A 16,334-nucleotide genomic window follows, 5' to 3' on the forward strand; every position below is an offset into this window, starting at 1 on the left:
TAGTGACATGAGGAGTGAGGGCGTCCTGTGCAATGAGTTTGCATAAGATCAGACCAAGAATTAAGTCAATCTTACTTATAATGTTGTTTACTGTTTAATACTGACTATTTCAAAATGATGACCTAGGTAACTTAACCTTAATCCTAAGCTAACTATGAACTCCTGTTTATTTGGTATTATCCTTATATTTGCATAGGTGAGGGTTGGCTCAACAGTGCTGACTTAATAAACCTCCCATTTTAGGGGTAAGACTGAGTTAGATAGCTGGCGACATAGGGTGCAAGATGGAATTCACTCCTACCCGCTTTCGGAGATAGTATAGAAGTTGTTCCCTTAAGTGTTGATTTTGGGTCTTCAACAAGGCATCCAACCTTATTCGTGTAATCACCAAGTAGATAGTTGGGACATAGGGTGCAAGATGAAATTCACTTCTACCCGCTTTCAGAGATAATAGAGAGGTTATTCCCTTAAGTGCTAATTCCAAGTCTTGAACAAGGAGTCTCCCCTCTCATTGCCTTAAGAGGGACTCAGTTTGATGATCAGATCACAAACAATTGTTCATTAGAAGATCAATAGAACTTAAGGAACAAGTGGTAATCTCGGGGGTAGAACAACCTTTTGACCCAGGTGTTATTACAAACAACCTGTAAAGGGCTAACTTACTAATCATGGTTATATCGAGTGAACACTATATCTACAGTGAGGGGAGTGCAACTTTGGGCTTTAGTAGAGTGACACAGTAGTTAACGAATGGGGGTTAATTCGGTGTAAATAGTTTAGCCAATTAATCTCGAATCATTGAAGCCCATGATCTGTATGTTCATTAGGTCCCCCTACTAGATCAAAAATGGATTAACCTTAGAATAGCGTGATAAGTTGATTTGAAACGTTCAAATTCGAATTAAGGGAATTAGTAAATATATGTGATATAATTACACGTTTAATTTTGGAATTAAACGAAATAGGAGACTCGATCAATATTTAAATATGATTTAAATACTAAATTCATGAATAGGGAATCATGCTGGTGGAATTAGTGTTGAATTAATTTAATATTTCATATTAAATTAATTAGAATTAATTAAATTGTTTAATTAATTAATTATTGATTTTATTAGAAAAATTATTTTGAATTATTTTTTGTAAAATTAATAAAATTTCAGTTTTCAATTTTACAATTAAAAACTGAAATTCAGATTTAATTTTGAAAGTAGTTTCAAAATTAAAAGAAAATGAAAAATTGGAAAATGGAAAACCCCACCAAAAGTGGGATTTTACCAAAAGTGGGATTTTTCCACTTCTAACCAAGCACCTTATTCACTTCTCACTACCAAAAATTGGAGCTGAAGCAGGAAGAATTTGATGCAATTGGATTGCATGATATTCCAGGATATATCACAGAAGCTTCAGCTGAAAGATTCCCATGCAAATTGACTAAATTTGCTAGAAATTCTAGAGGTTGAAGAAGTCTTCAACCTCGGTAAACCAGTGTCCTTTCCATTTTTTCCTAATTTAAGCTTGTTTTGAGTCCCACAACTCAATCTAAGGCTCCAAGAGAATGGTAAGGAAGACCTTGTGGTGGTTTACAGCCAAAGGAAAAGGAGATTGCAGTTGAAGATCAATATTCAAGAGATTCTTCAAAGGTATGTGTTGAAACACTCTTAATTCTCTATGAACATGCTTATTTTGATGTCAAAATTAAGGAATTAGAATGTTTAATAATCCTACTTTCTTCCGTTGCATGTTTCTATATTCCAACAAATCACACGTCCAAGAAAGTGCAGAAGAAACCCACTTAGTAAGCCTTGGCCTGAGCATTGCTTTTAGTAGGTGGAAAGAAAGGCTAAGAAGTAGCCACGACGAGAAGCTAAGCCTTTGACACGTGGGTGAATGAGATGGCATGCAGAGATCTTCATTTGCTTGTTTTCACTCGAATAGTAAACATTTTCACATTTCTCTCTTTCAATAACTCACATAAAACGAAACCAATGGTAAGAAAAACTCTCTAATGGTTGTCTTTTGTTGTATGGAAGGGAAAAATGAGCAAGAGGAAATGAGAGAAGTAGATGATCATCGAAAGGAAGAAAAAGATACACAGGGGAGTTTACATGGTTCGGCCACACAAAGCCTACATCCACGGGAAGAATGTTTCTCGAAAAAAAAATCACAATAAGTACACTATATGATTTCTGTTTTAGCCTCTCTATTTGAAAAAAATACTGAGAGCTCTCTTTTAATATCTAAGAGAGATCAGTTTACATTAGCTAGGAATAACATAAAACTGATATTTAAAAAAAAAAAAAAAAAAAAGGAGCCGTTGGATTTAGATCTTTTATATATATATATATATATATATATATTATTTTATATAATATTAAATGTTAGGCAATACAGTACTTTTTTTATATCAAATCCTATTGATTTGAAATTAGGAAATTTTTCGTTTTGTGAATCTCTAATTCACAAATACTATCCAAAAAATAAATTTCAATTTCAATCCAAGGAGAAGAATATTATATATAGATTACTACCTTGATGATCTTAGAGCATGAAAAGAGAACTAATTCCTCACTCAAGATTTGGACATACTCCACAGCGATGTTTGATTAATTTGGCTTGAATGTTCGAACATCTCATCTGGTTGTAAATGGCAAGACCCTCAGATGAATAGCAAACGGTCAAGGTATGGCGATCAAGCAAAGAATAAAACCTACAAAACAGAAACTAGTTATAGGCTGAGTCACGGAGCTCGCTCTCTTTAAGACGTTTCACGGCTCTGTCCAAGTGTGCAAGCAAGTCAGGAATACTGTCACGCCATCTCAGGATAAAACAACTTAAAAGAAAACACAATAAAAAATGCATCGTTACCAATCGGAACACACACCCTTTCTAACTCACTGCTCGAAAAACAAAGAATGGAAGAGTAGGAGAGGAGAGAAGAACGTTCGAATTGAAGCTGTGTTCTGTAAATGACCTACTGAAGGTCGTGACTTTTATAGGCCTTCAGCGTGGAACTGTCGAGTGAGAAAGAGGCGGAGAACCTCAGTGAGGGGCCGTGCGGAAGAACACGCCTCGTCTCCTTCCTTTTCTCTTTTTTCCCGATTTTAAAACACAATAATAAAAGATTAAAATAATGAATAAAAATAATAATATTTCTTTGTAACGGTGAGACCAAAAGGAAGGTGGTGGCCACGTGTGGGATATCCACCGAATCCACATTGGTCTATCTCTTCACTCCTTCCAAAACATGGGTACCCCTTAGAGCAACACCGTGGAGAGGGATGCAGCACTGTAAGAACTTTGCTGCCACATGAAATTAGTACAACATCACAGCGTTGTAAAATGGCGTTGCACCGCCAGTGTGGCTTTATAGAAAGTTTTGTGTTTTGGAAATGTTTTGTCTATTTACTTTAAAGAGTGTTTTGTTACATGAAAAAAAATGTGCGAGAGTGGGGGATTTTCTTGGAGGCTGTTCGTTGATTTCGAGGTGAAAATCAAGGAATTCCCGATTATTTCCATCGACGAAATTCACGACTATATTAGTGTTTCCCTATTTCCTTTACTCTTTATTATTTGTATAGTTGTTAGAATGTATGAGAATATGTTTGTAGCAACGATGAGTGGCTAAATGTTGTAGTTCTAAGGTGTTGATGAAATTCTTTATCGATTTAAAGTTAATACTTAGTATTTTCTATGGATATTGTAGATTTGATTATTTTCCAATATTATTGTGCTTATTACATTGATTGATCATCGATACATGTTAAATTAAATATTTAATTAGAAAGATTGTATGTTTAATTGTATCTATAATATTGGATCATTATGAAGCTATCATGAAAATAGGTAGGCCGATAATGAACTTTGTCTAATGTCATGCTTCTTAATTTGGTTTCAAGAAAGTATTAATCAATTAAATTTACATTAGAAAAGATTGTTTTTGAAAGAAAATAATCTGAATAATAGTTTCTAAACTTAAACATATCATTGACACAATATTCTATAGAACCTTTGCATGACTTACTGAAGTAACTATGGAATTTCAATATTTAATTTACTTTTGATTAGTTTATTTTTCAAATCACGTGATCTTGATTCTAATTCTTAGATAAAATCAATAGAATTAAACAAAACCGTAAGCTTGATCTCCTGAAGACGATACTAAGTCTCTCAACGTTATTTCACTATATTACATTTGACACATGCACTTGCGTTTACCTCAATAGTCTCTTATGCCAAATATCACCTTTTGTTAATGTAGATTCAGTCACAACAAGAGTTGACCTAACCATTTTAACACCATTAACAACAAAGACTCCATTTTTTTTTTCTCACCAACAAGAACTACCATTGAATCTTTAATAATTTGAACTGTCCCTTCTTTGCGTATACTCACAACCTAAACAATCGAATATTCCTAAAGATATTAGGTTTCTCTTTAGGAAAGACACATACCTTAAATGCCTAAGAAGCTTCATAGTCTCATCTTTTTTCTTTAAAGAGAACGAACTAATGCCAACTATCTTAAAAGTTTCATTGTTTCCCCATATAGATTGATTTTTCATGTATCTGTTTGTAAGAGTTGAACAAGGCTTAGAAGGAATCACGTGAAACATGCGCCCTGAGTCTATCTACAACCTAATCATGTTTCTCTAAAGGACTAACTAGGTTCGGTTTGCCATATCTTGAGGCAAGAGCATTTAAAAATGTGATTGACTTAGAACACTATCCTATTGTAGCTTTTGCTAGTTTTCCCTTATTCCTTTTCTGATTTTTTCCATTTAGAATGTAGCAGCCTTTTAATAAATGGTCATCTTTCTTGCATTAATTGCTTCTAACTTCTGTTTGCTCTTATCATCATCATTTGACTATTGCTTTATATCTTTCCGGTGAAAATTATTAGATTTTCCTTTCACAAACAAGCCTCCACTATAGGTTGTTCCCTTTTGATAGCTTGTTGATCGACCGATTATGTATGAGTGATAAGAAATTAGAATAGATATGGTCTAAGTGCAGACATACACTATAAATAAAGTAATACAACTTGGCATATTCCATGTTTTGAATCCTGCAAGACTAGTTTCAATTTAAAATCTTTTAAGGCAATACAATTAATGTAACAAAAAGTAACCAAGTTGTGTAAATAGATAGTGAATATGTTGAATGTTGATTAAAAATAGTAAACAAAAGATGATGAACAAAGATACAGCTATGTTTTAACCAACTGGGCAACATGCCTTAGGCAATGTAGCCACATCATACCTAACTTAGTCGTGAATAGAAAACTCCACCTATTCGGTCTTTTGTCAAAATTCTTTAGAAGTTCCAAGCAACTAATGCCTATATTTCTATGATTAGCTGAATTTTAGAGTAATTTCATGCAATTTCTTTATCTTATGGTGTGTACCTTATTTTTAAGGCCAAGTGACAATCCTATTTTTAGGTTTTTAGTCTCATTTTCCTTTGTGACATCAATTTACATCCTAACTTTCTCAGTATTAAGACTCTACTAGATTGCTATATTAAGTGGTTAATTTAACTTAACAATTCTTATCCATAAATTCAACAAAGAAAATGCACAAGTTAAAGAGAGATGAAGCATAGACGTTACTCAAGCTATAAAACCTAGGTTATCCACGGTTGAACCCCTTAGAGAATTTAGCTCATGATTAAGAACAATGAATAGATTTCATTAGATCATAAACCATGATTATAAGAATAAGGTTCAAAAGAATAAAAAATGAAAACAAATAGAAGTGCAAAATTAAACTATGACAATGCTAGAAAATACAGTAAAGAATTCATTGGAGCGATCTCTAACTCTCCTAAACTCTTCTAAGGATTGATTCTCCTTTCTCAAGGATGAATCCTCTTTCTACACGCGTTCTCATTAGGTAGAGATTGATCTAGAAATAATGTTCTTCAAATGAATTTTCGTTCTTGAAGTTTTCTAATTGAGAGGGCGAGATTTCGTCCAAAGGTGGTAGAATTTCGGAGATGCTTGAAGAAGAAAGCTTTACATCCTTGCGAGATTTTGTCTAAAGGTGGCTGAATTTCGGAGTTCCTTGAGCAAGGAAGCTTCCCATCCTTTTACAGGCTCAAATTATTTGAGAGAGGCCGAAAATGGAGTTCCAAGGGTTTACCAAGCAATTCTAGCGCTAAAAAATGACTTTGGACCGAAAGAATAGCCAATATGGATGACTAGGAAAAATTTCAGAAATTAGGCTTTTGATGCGTGCTTGGGTAGTGGGGGCGCATCAATAACAAATTTTGCAAACAGTCAAAATTCTCCGTAGAAACTTATAAAATCAACTAAAACTAGTAAAAACCTACTTTGAATAATAAAGGACCTTGACCAATTTATCTTTTTAAGACCAAATGTTGGGTTAAAACACATCTAAATGACTATTTTCCCTAAGTAGAAGTATCAAAATATCAACCAAGAATATACATTTCATGGCATGTATTACTTGTAATTCCATTTCATTAGTTTTAAGGGCCAATATTATAGCATCAGTTGTTATGAATTCCCCACCATACTTGAAAGTATTTTGCACTTGTTTATAGGTTCCACGGACTGAATTAGTAAAAAAAAATGTTTCATTGTCTTATCCAATCTTTGCTGAAAATTTTTTTTAACTATGAAACAATTTTCTTATAGTCACCTAAATTATCTCCTAGAGACTTTGTGGAATCCATTCTAAATGTTAATATATATATATATATATATATATATATATCCCCTTAAGTACATTTTATTAGAATTATTTTTGGTGACAAATAACTCTTTAATTTTTGTCCATATTTAAGATCAATAACCTATCCTAATACATTATCGCTAAGGTTTATGACCTTTTATTGGGTCTTGGATAGCCTTATGTACCTTTTATTATTCAAGAATAGCCTTGATCTTAGCTTTTCAAAGGCCAAAATCACTTTTACCATTAAAATTTTAAATTTTGTACCTTATTACTGGCATCTCTTAATTAGTTCTTAATTCTTAAAAAAATCAAGATTTACTTTCGGGGAGTCTACTAGTTTTGATATCGAATGACCGATGAATGATCCTTGATGAGCCACGTAACTGAGAAGTTGCCACACACAAAGGTACTCTTTCAACTCTTTGATTTCTATCTCTCACTTTCTCTATTTAATGAGGATTTGACGAAAAGGACTTGCAGCCTCTCAAAGTCTTTATAATTTAAAAAATATCCTCAAAAGTGGAGATGAAGAACTCATCTTCAAGGTTGAATTAAGAAGAAGAACCCAAGACATTTACGTGGTTGGATTGCCTACGCTACAAGTAAATTCACTTTTAGTAGCAAGCAAAACATGTTGCTGAAAGAAAAAAAAAAAAAGCCACTAAAAATACGTGTAGAGGGGCATCGTTGTAAATGTCACAGTAGCGATGTGGTAAATGTTCTAGTGACAGATTTCCGACGCGTCGTTAAACCCTAACTTTTATTGACGCTCACACGTTACTGAAAGTTTACTTTTAGCAACACATAATATATTGCTATTTGTTTGTTACACGGACGTTGTAAGCTTAAAAGTGTATTAATGTGTAAACTTGTTGCTAAATATGTATTCTTGGTTATTCCAAGCATCTTTAGTGACATGCATAAAACACCACTTAAAGTTGTTTATTGGTTAAAAATAACATTAAATTTAATATGTCAATCTATTATAAAATTTAAAATATAATAATCATTCAAACAAATTAAATATTAATTAGTCATTTTACATTTAAACAAAAATAAAATGAAATAAACGTGAATATACATGTTTCAAGCATAACATTGTCATTGAAATAAAAAGAAAAACACCAGCTTTTCGCAACTTAGTTTGATTATTTTCTAAATGATCTCTAGTTATATCAGCCTATGTTGTAATCATTCTCAAATTATATCAAGTAATTAAAAGATGAACTAAAATAGTAGCAGCACTCTCACAAGTTTACAAAACAAAAATTTCAACCTAAGTTCCTTGAAGCATAACATGTCATTGATATAAAAGGAGAAAATACCAACCTAAGTTCTGTGAATGAAGCAAGACGCACGCACAATGATAGCATCCATAATCTGTTATTTTAGTGTCTCTAATCTAGTTCGTTTATGTTGTTTAATGTATTTTAATGTTTTTATTTGTAGGAATTTGAGCAAGCAATACATTATAGTATTAGGGTCAATGCCCTAAATCTCGTAGTTTGGTAGTTTGTAAATTTTATTTGTACAAACAAACTATTTATTTAATAAAATAAGTCTTATGTTATTTGACATAGTTGCATTAACATAAAAACCAATAAACTAAGATCCAAGGTTATTTGATGAAGCTTAAACATGTATATGGAGACATACAGGTGGATCAAGTTTATGTAAAAACCTGAATGGTCTGTATTAGATAGATAAGGTCGGGTATCTTGTCTTGGTGATACTACGAATACGAGCCACTTTATAATTATTACAATTGTTGTAAAGTGCTACAAATGATCTGATCCTTATCGTTCATGTGGAGACATGTGAGCGGAGTATCCTATACGAAGAGTTTGTATAAGACCAGACTATAAAATGAATATTCTCTTTATAACACCATTACTGCAAGAGACTTACATTTCACTAAGATGATCATAGGTAACTTGACCTTAATCCTGAGTGAGTTGTAAGTTCCTACCTATTAGGGCGGTCCTTTGATCTACATGGCTGGGAGTGGCCAAATTCGTCGACTCAATATACTTACCATTTTGAAGATTCATCTGATTGGGGAGCTGGGAACACAGCTATACAAGAAAGAAGTCACTTCTTCCCATTGTTAGGGTAAGTAGATAAATTGCTCCCTTAAGAGCTGATTCTGGATCTTGAACAATATGGCATCACACCTCTCTTGGCCCAATAGGGGTTCAGTTATAGTTGCACTATGACTAATTATTCATTAGACAGATTTGTGGTACTTAAGAAGTTAGATATAACTACAAGGGTAAAACGGTAATTTTGACCCAACTGTAGTTACAAGCAATTTATGAAGAGTCAATGCACTATTGATTGGTTATATCCAATGGACATAGAAATATATATAGTACGAAGAGTGCAATTGTCGGTCTTTAGTGGAGTAGACGGGCAGTTAACGAATGAAGATTAATTTAATTAAAGAGTTTAATTAATTAATTTCGTATCATTAAAGCTTTAATCTATAGGTCCATGAGGTTCCCTTATTAGCTCAATAAGGATTAATGAGAATCAAATTAATTAAAGAAAATTAATTGTATGAGATGTAATTAATATAATGTATATGATATATTATAATATAAAGTTTAAATGAGAGAAATAAATATTTGAAAATGATTCAACTATTATTTTATGAATATGATTCATATAAAAACTATAGGTTAAAATTAGTATGAATATGATTCATATTAATAATATAGGTTATATGAAAGAATATAAACCATATGATATAATAAACTATAGGTTATAAATTATATGTGATATAATATATAGTTCAAACTTAATTATATTAAGGTAGTGTAATATATTAAATTTGAATTTAAATAATTAAATAACTCCCTTGGGAGTTTTTTCATGTTAAAGAAGGGAGTTATTATAGTTCCCTCGTCTCTCAAGTGGCCTATTAGAGAGGAGTAGAGGAGATTTTTTATTAATTCAAATTTTATGGGAAATTAATTTTCATTGAAGATCACTACAGTTCATCTCTTTCCCTCTGCAAAACTCTCTAAAAAACAATCTCTCACTTATCACCAAAATTATACAAGAAAGCCTAACAAACTCTCTTTGATTCTCACTTGAGAATAACAAAGTAACATTTGTGGTGGTGTCCAAAGGGTGTTGTTGTCTTCGAGATCTTGTTGTGTTGCTTAGTTCGTGAGAAGTGAAGGAGATCCATTCGTAGTCTCACCGGAGAGGATACGTGAAGAATTGTTTCTTCAAGGGTATGTATTCCATTTTTCTTTGCTTTGTAAATTATTCTGCAAAAAGCATGCTTTAGAAAAATATGTTTATTTCGTGTTCCCGTCTCTTCTATTTTATAAGTTTTGTAAAACCAATTTCTAAGGCACGAATGCATTCATACGCGTCCTCTGTGGGAATTCCAATCCCTTCAATTGGTATCAAAGTCAAATTATGTCTCTGATTATTTATTTATTTATTTATTGTAACTTGAAATTGGAGTTTTGGTGGGTTTTAATTCTGCATTTTGAATGCTTTGTTTGCACTTGGATGTTTCAAAAACTGGCATTACATTTATTACTTTAAAGAGTTTAAAGTTATAAGGGCCCGGTGTTTTGCACATTTATTTTTCACTATCGAGTCTGTCAGTCTATGATATTCTTTTTGTTTGAGTTGTTGAAGAGTTTGGTGGCCATTGAAGCTTGTTCGAGGTGAAGATCGAAGCAGGTGGTAGCAATCTACCTTGGAGCATAATGCATAGCGTAATATGTTGTGCCTTATGTTGTAAGGCAGAATGCCCAATGTAGTTAAGCTCGGCAACAACGTTATGATGTTGAGGTATATCGTAGCAATGTTGCGTAGAGCATAGCATTACGCTATGGCAAGCTCCAAACCAACATAACTACACTATCAGCGAGCGTCGTTACGTTCCAAGTGGAACTCACGTGCGTGCCAGCAGTTGCAAATCGTGTATTCAAGCATAGTTGTGGTTTCTGAAGCAGTTTTATTTTTTTTTGAATGTTATGTAATTTAATTACCTTTTTTATTAATTAAATTAATATAAGAATCATATTAATTTAATTAATTGTTTAGGATGCCAATTTTTTGTCCAATGTTGCTTTTTATTGATTTATACATGTGATGTATGATTTAATTTTGTTATATGGCATATTGTATGTCATATGGTTTAAAATCCCACCATAGGATAAACATAAATTCATGCATCATTTTTTAATATAAGTATTATATGGTTGCATGATAAATTAAGCATGCTCAAGCATCATATTTAATATAAATGTTATATTATATGATTGTATGCATTCATAACATGTTTGTGCATCATACTATATTATAATTGTTATATTATATAGTTTGGATGATGGATGTGTATTTTTTTTCATTACTTTATAATATAAGAGTTATGTTATGTAATGAAAATGGGAATGCATGAAGCATGACACTGCATAGAAATTATAATTGTTATATTTCATGTACGTCATTAGATGCATGTTTATAGGTCTTAATTATTTCAATAAGTTTTGTAAGTGTTATATCTTTAATGAAATTAGAATTAAAATCTATAATCAAGAGTTGCATGCAAACATAAGTTAAAATCAATTTTAAATTGTTTAAAATTGATTTCACATAAACCTATATTGAAATATTTCTAATGAAGGTTAATGTTTTATTTTTCTTTTTCAATATAATTAAATTTGATTAATAAAGTATTAAATTTATAATGAAATTGTATATAAGGAATCTTTGTCGAAGGAAGGTTCTGTCTAGGTTGGGGTATTTAAACTAACGGAAACAGAACACCCCTGCTTGGGAACCGATTTGGAAAGTGAATTGGACAAATATGTTATATGCATGCAATAAATGATTAGGTTTATTAAAGTGTTTAATAAACAAGAATTATTATTATCAAACTATCCAATATAAGAGGTATATTGAGTAAATTTAACAATCACATAGTTAAATTATTAGTCAAATTTACCAATGTCAATAAACCCTAGGTTTAAAACACTTAGTGGGAGGAAAATGGTGTATAGATATGTCAATTTTCTTTTATGTTTCTCCCTAAATAGTTCACATCGTGAAATCTATGCTCGGCCTTGAGGCACCTTTACTTGTGTCTCCCTATGGAAGGCATGTGCATGAAATTTTTACACAATCTCCATAAATGGATATGATTACTTTAGTTTTTGTTCAATCGATTTTTTCCTACGATTGGCTTATTGGGACGAAACTCTAGAGTCTAAAATGAAGGGTTACACTTGCAAGAAATTGTTAAGTAAGTTAATGGTTTATTAACCAAACAATGGTGACTAATCGTTATAGGGATAAGAGTTATTATAGTGTAATGGTTGGTTGAGATTGTCTCAATTCAATGAAGAGGTGACTAACCACCCTGCGGTGGCTTTTATCCTAACTCATTGAAGCATCATTTCAAAATTAGATGTCACATACGGTACATTAGAATTTTGCTAAATTTTGATTACTTTTAATTGGGAAATGTCTTAATAACTAATATAAATAATTTGTATGGGTTTAGCAATCTTCGAAAATGACTAGCGCTACATTAAACCTTCTAATTGTTGACAAATTAACCAGTGATAATTATACAACTTGGAAGAACAGAATTAACATTGTTCTTATTATCGATGACCTGTTGTTTGTCCTTGTTGAAGAATGTCCTCATGTACCTTAGAGCATCTTGAAATGTTCGAGATGCATATGAAATGTTGATCAGGGTAAACGAAAAGGCCCGAGCATACCTATTTGCCAACTTATCTGAAGTTTTAGCAAACAAGCATGAACCCATGGTCACGGCACGCGATATCATGGATTCACTGTGAGAAATGTTTGGCTAACCATCCACGCAACTCAGACATGATGCTTTGAAGTTCATTTTCAATGCACGTATGAAACAGGGTACCTCTGTTCGAGAACACATTCTCAACATGATGGTCCACTTTAACGTGACTGAAATAAATGGGTCTGTCATCATGAGGCCAATCAAATTAAATTTATTCTGAAAACTTTACCTGAGAGCTTTCTTTAGTTCCGTAGAAATGCTGTTAGGAAGAAACTTGACTACAACCTGACCACCCTTTTGAAGGAGCTGCAGACTTATCAATCCTTGATGAAAGTCAAGAAGCAGAAGGGAGAGGCAAACATTATCACTTCCTCAAAGAAGTTCTATAGAAGTTTGACCTCTGGAACTAAATCTGCACTTTCTTCTTTCAGTATCAGAAAGAGGAAGAAGAAGAAGGAAGGTTAGAGGAATAAAGCTAACCTTGTTGCGACCCAAAAGGGAAAGAAGGTTAAGGTTGCCAAAGGAACTTCTTCTATTGTAATCAAAAGGGACACTAAAAATGTAACTGCCCTAAATATTTAATGGAGAATAAGGAAGCAAAAAATGGTAAATATGATTTATTTTTATTCGAAACTTGTTTAATGAAGAATGATGATTCTACCTAAATAATCGATTTAGGCACCATTAATCATGTTTGTTCTTCTTTTCAGAGAATTAGTTCCTAGCAGCAGCTTAAGATTGGCGAGATAAGATGGGAGCTGGAACAAGGCATGTCGTCTCAGCAGTGGAAGTGGGAGGCGTCAAACATCTTATTCAGAAATCATATTTATTATTAGATTGTGTATATATGGTTCCAGATATGAAATGAGACCTTATTTTTGTTAAATCTTTGTTAGAACACATTTATTTTGTAAATTTTTTTGTAAATAAAATGTTTATTTGTAATAACTATATGAATATTTGTTCTATAGACCTAGAGAGTAATTTATATGTGCTAATACCGTTAACATCTAAAGCTCTTCTAAATACTGATATGTTTAAAACTGCAACAATTCAAAATAAAAACAATATTTCTTCTAAAGAAAATGCCAATCTTTGGCACTTTATATTAGGTCACATAAATCTCAATAGGATTGAGATTGTAGTTAAGAGAGGACTTCTAAGCGAGTTAAAAGAAGACTCATTGCCAGTATGTAAGTCTTACCTTGAAGGCAAAATGACTAAAAGATCTTTTTACTAGAAAAGGTCATAGAGCTACATAACCATTAGAACTTGTACATTCGGTTCTCTGTGGTCCTATGAATGTTAAGATAAGATGAGGGGTTTGAGTATTTCATCTCTTTTATAGATGATTATTCTAGATATGAATATTTATACTTAATGCAACACAAGTCCGAAACCCTTGAAAAGTTCAAGGAATACAAGGCGAAAGTTGAAAATTCATTATGTAAAAATCCAGGAAGAATATGGAATTGCATCCTAACTCTCAACACCTGGTATACCTCAGTAGAATGGTGTATCATTAAGGAGAAATAGAACCTTGTTGGACATAGTACAGTTTATGATGAGTTATACTCATCTACCTAATTTGTTTTGGGATTATGCAGTATAGACTACAGTTTACATTTTGAATTGTGTTCTTTCCAAAAGTGTTTCTAAAAACATTTGGAATTATGAAATGTTCGTAAATGTAACTTATGCCATTTTAGGTTTTGAGGTTGTCCAGCACACATGCTTGAGGAAAATCCTATGAAATTAGAACCTCCTTTAAAATTATGGTATTTGTAGGTTGTCCCTAGGAAAAGAGGGATGGTCACTTCTACGATCCTAAGGATAATAAAGTATTTGTGTCGAAAAATGCTGCATTTTTAGAAGACGATCACATAAGGGAGCATAAATCTCACAGTAAAATTGTGCTAAGTGAACTATATAACGAACTACTGAAACTTCAACAAGACTTGTTGAGGATGCTAGTACATCAACAAGAGTTGTTGATATAGGTTTATCTAGTCAAACACATCTACCTCAATTGTTGAGGGAGCTTCGGTGTAGTGAGAGAGTTGGGAACCCACCTATTCCTTATATGGGTTTATTAGAAACCCTAACCGTCATATTAGATGGCGACGTTGAGGATCCATTATCTTATAAATAGGCAATGAATAATGTGGACAAAGATGAATGGGTCAAAGCTATGGATCTCGAAATGAAGTCTATATATTTCAATTCAATCTCAGATCTTGTAGATTAACTTGATGGGGTCAAACTTATAGGTTGTAAATGGATCTACAAGAGAAAAAAGGGTACTGATGGTAAGGTACAAACCTTTAAGGCTAGACTGGTAGCAAAGGGTTATACCCAAGTTGAGGGAGTGGACTATGAAGAAACTTTCTCACTTTTTGCCATGTTAAAGTCTATCTAGATACTCCTGTCCATTGTCACATATTATGACTATAAGATTTGGCAAATGGACGTCAAGACTATCGTTCTGAATGGTAATCATGAGGAGACTATCTATATGCAACAACCAGAGTGATTCATCTCCCAAGGTCAAGAGCAAATTTTTTGCAAGCTTAATCGATCCATTTATGAATTGAAACAAGCTTCTCAATCTTGGAATATAAGGTTTGATATTGTGATTAAATCTTATGGCTTTGACCATAATGTTTATGAGCTTTGTATCTACAAGAAAATCATCAACGGTTCAGTAACTTTCTTATTGTATTACATGGATGATATCCTACTCATTGGGAATGATGTAGGTTTACCAATTGATGTTAAATAGTGGCTAGCAGCTCAATTCAAAATGAAATATTTGGGAGAGGTGCAGTTTGTTCTAGGGATCCAGATCTTCAAGGATCATAAGAACAAAACGCTAACCTTGTATCAGGTATCGTATATTGACAACATGCTTGTCAAATATTCGATGTAGAATTTAAAGAGAGGTTTATTACCTTTCGGAGATGGAATTGTATTGTCTAAGGAATAGCATCCTAAGACACCTCAAGAGGTTGAGAAACTGAGACGGATCCCATATGCATCGACAGTTGCCAGCCTAATGTATGCGATGTTATGTACTAGACCTTACATTTGCTATGTACTAGGGATAGTCAGTAGATATCAGTCTAATCCAGGATTAGATCACTCGACAACCATTAAAGCAATCCTCAAGTATCTTCGAAGAATGAGGGACTACATGTTTGTGTATAGGTCTAAGGATTTGATTCTTACAAGATACACTAACTCTGATTTCCAGACAAATGGAGATTCAAGAAAATCCACATCAGGATCAGTGTTCACTCTGAATGGGGGAGCTGTAGTCTGGAGAAGCACAAAGCAAGGTTGCATTGCTAACTCTACAACAAAGGCAGAGTATGTAGAAGCTTGTGAAACTGCCAAGGAGGTTGCATGGCTTAGGAAGTTTTTGACTGATCTAGAAGTTATTCCAGACAGGTTAAAGGCCATCACCCTTTATTGTGATAAAAGTGGTGTTGTGAAAAATTCCAGGGAGCCTAGAAGCCATAAATGTGGAAAGCACATAGAGCGCAAATATAATCTTATATGGGAAATTGTGCATCAAAGAGACGTCATCATCATGAAGATCGCTTCAAAGTACAACGTCGTTGATCCATTTACAAAGACTTTCACGACTAAATTATTTTAGGGTCACTTAGAGTGTCTATGTCTACAAAACATGCTTTATCTAGTTTAGAGCAAGTGGGAGGAATTATTAGGCATAGTGTATGACCTAGTTGATTGTTTTGTGTACTATACTTCGTTTTTGTACTTTGTATTTGTACACCCACTAGCTTTAAGACAAGTGGGAGATTTTTGGGATT

At 33.0% G+C, this 16,334-nt stretch overlaps 1 long non-coding RNA gene across 1 annotated transcript; it reads left to right on the forward strand.

The window, feature by feature from the left end:
* Window positions 1-1,649: 1,649 nt before the first annotated feature.
* On the forward strand, window positions 1,650-2,436 carry LOC150033209 (uncharacterized). Its single transcript, XR_016523757.1, has 2 exons — window positions 1,650-1,937; window positions 2,034-2,436. It is a non-coding gene; the product is annotated as an uncharacterized LOC150033209 (long non-coding RNA).
* Window positions 2,437-16,334: the final 13,898 nt, after the last annotated feature.

The sequence above is a fragment of the Benincasa hispida genome, chromosome 10 (genome assembly GCF_027475165.1).
Source record: "Benincasa hispida cultivar pf3 chromosome 10, pf3_genome.v1.1, whole genome shotgun sequence".
Classification (NCBI taxonomy): domain Eukaryota; kingdom Viridiplantae; phylum Streptophyta; class Magnoliopsida; order Cucurbitales; family Cucurbitaceae; genus Benincasa; species Benincasa hispida.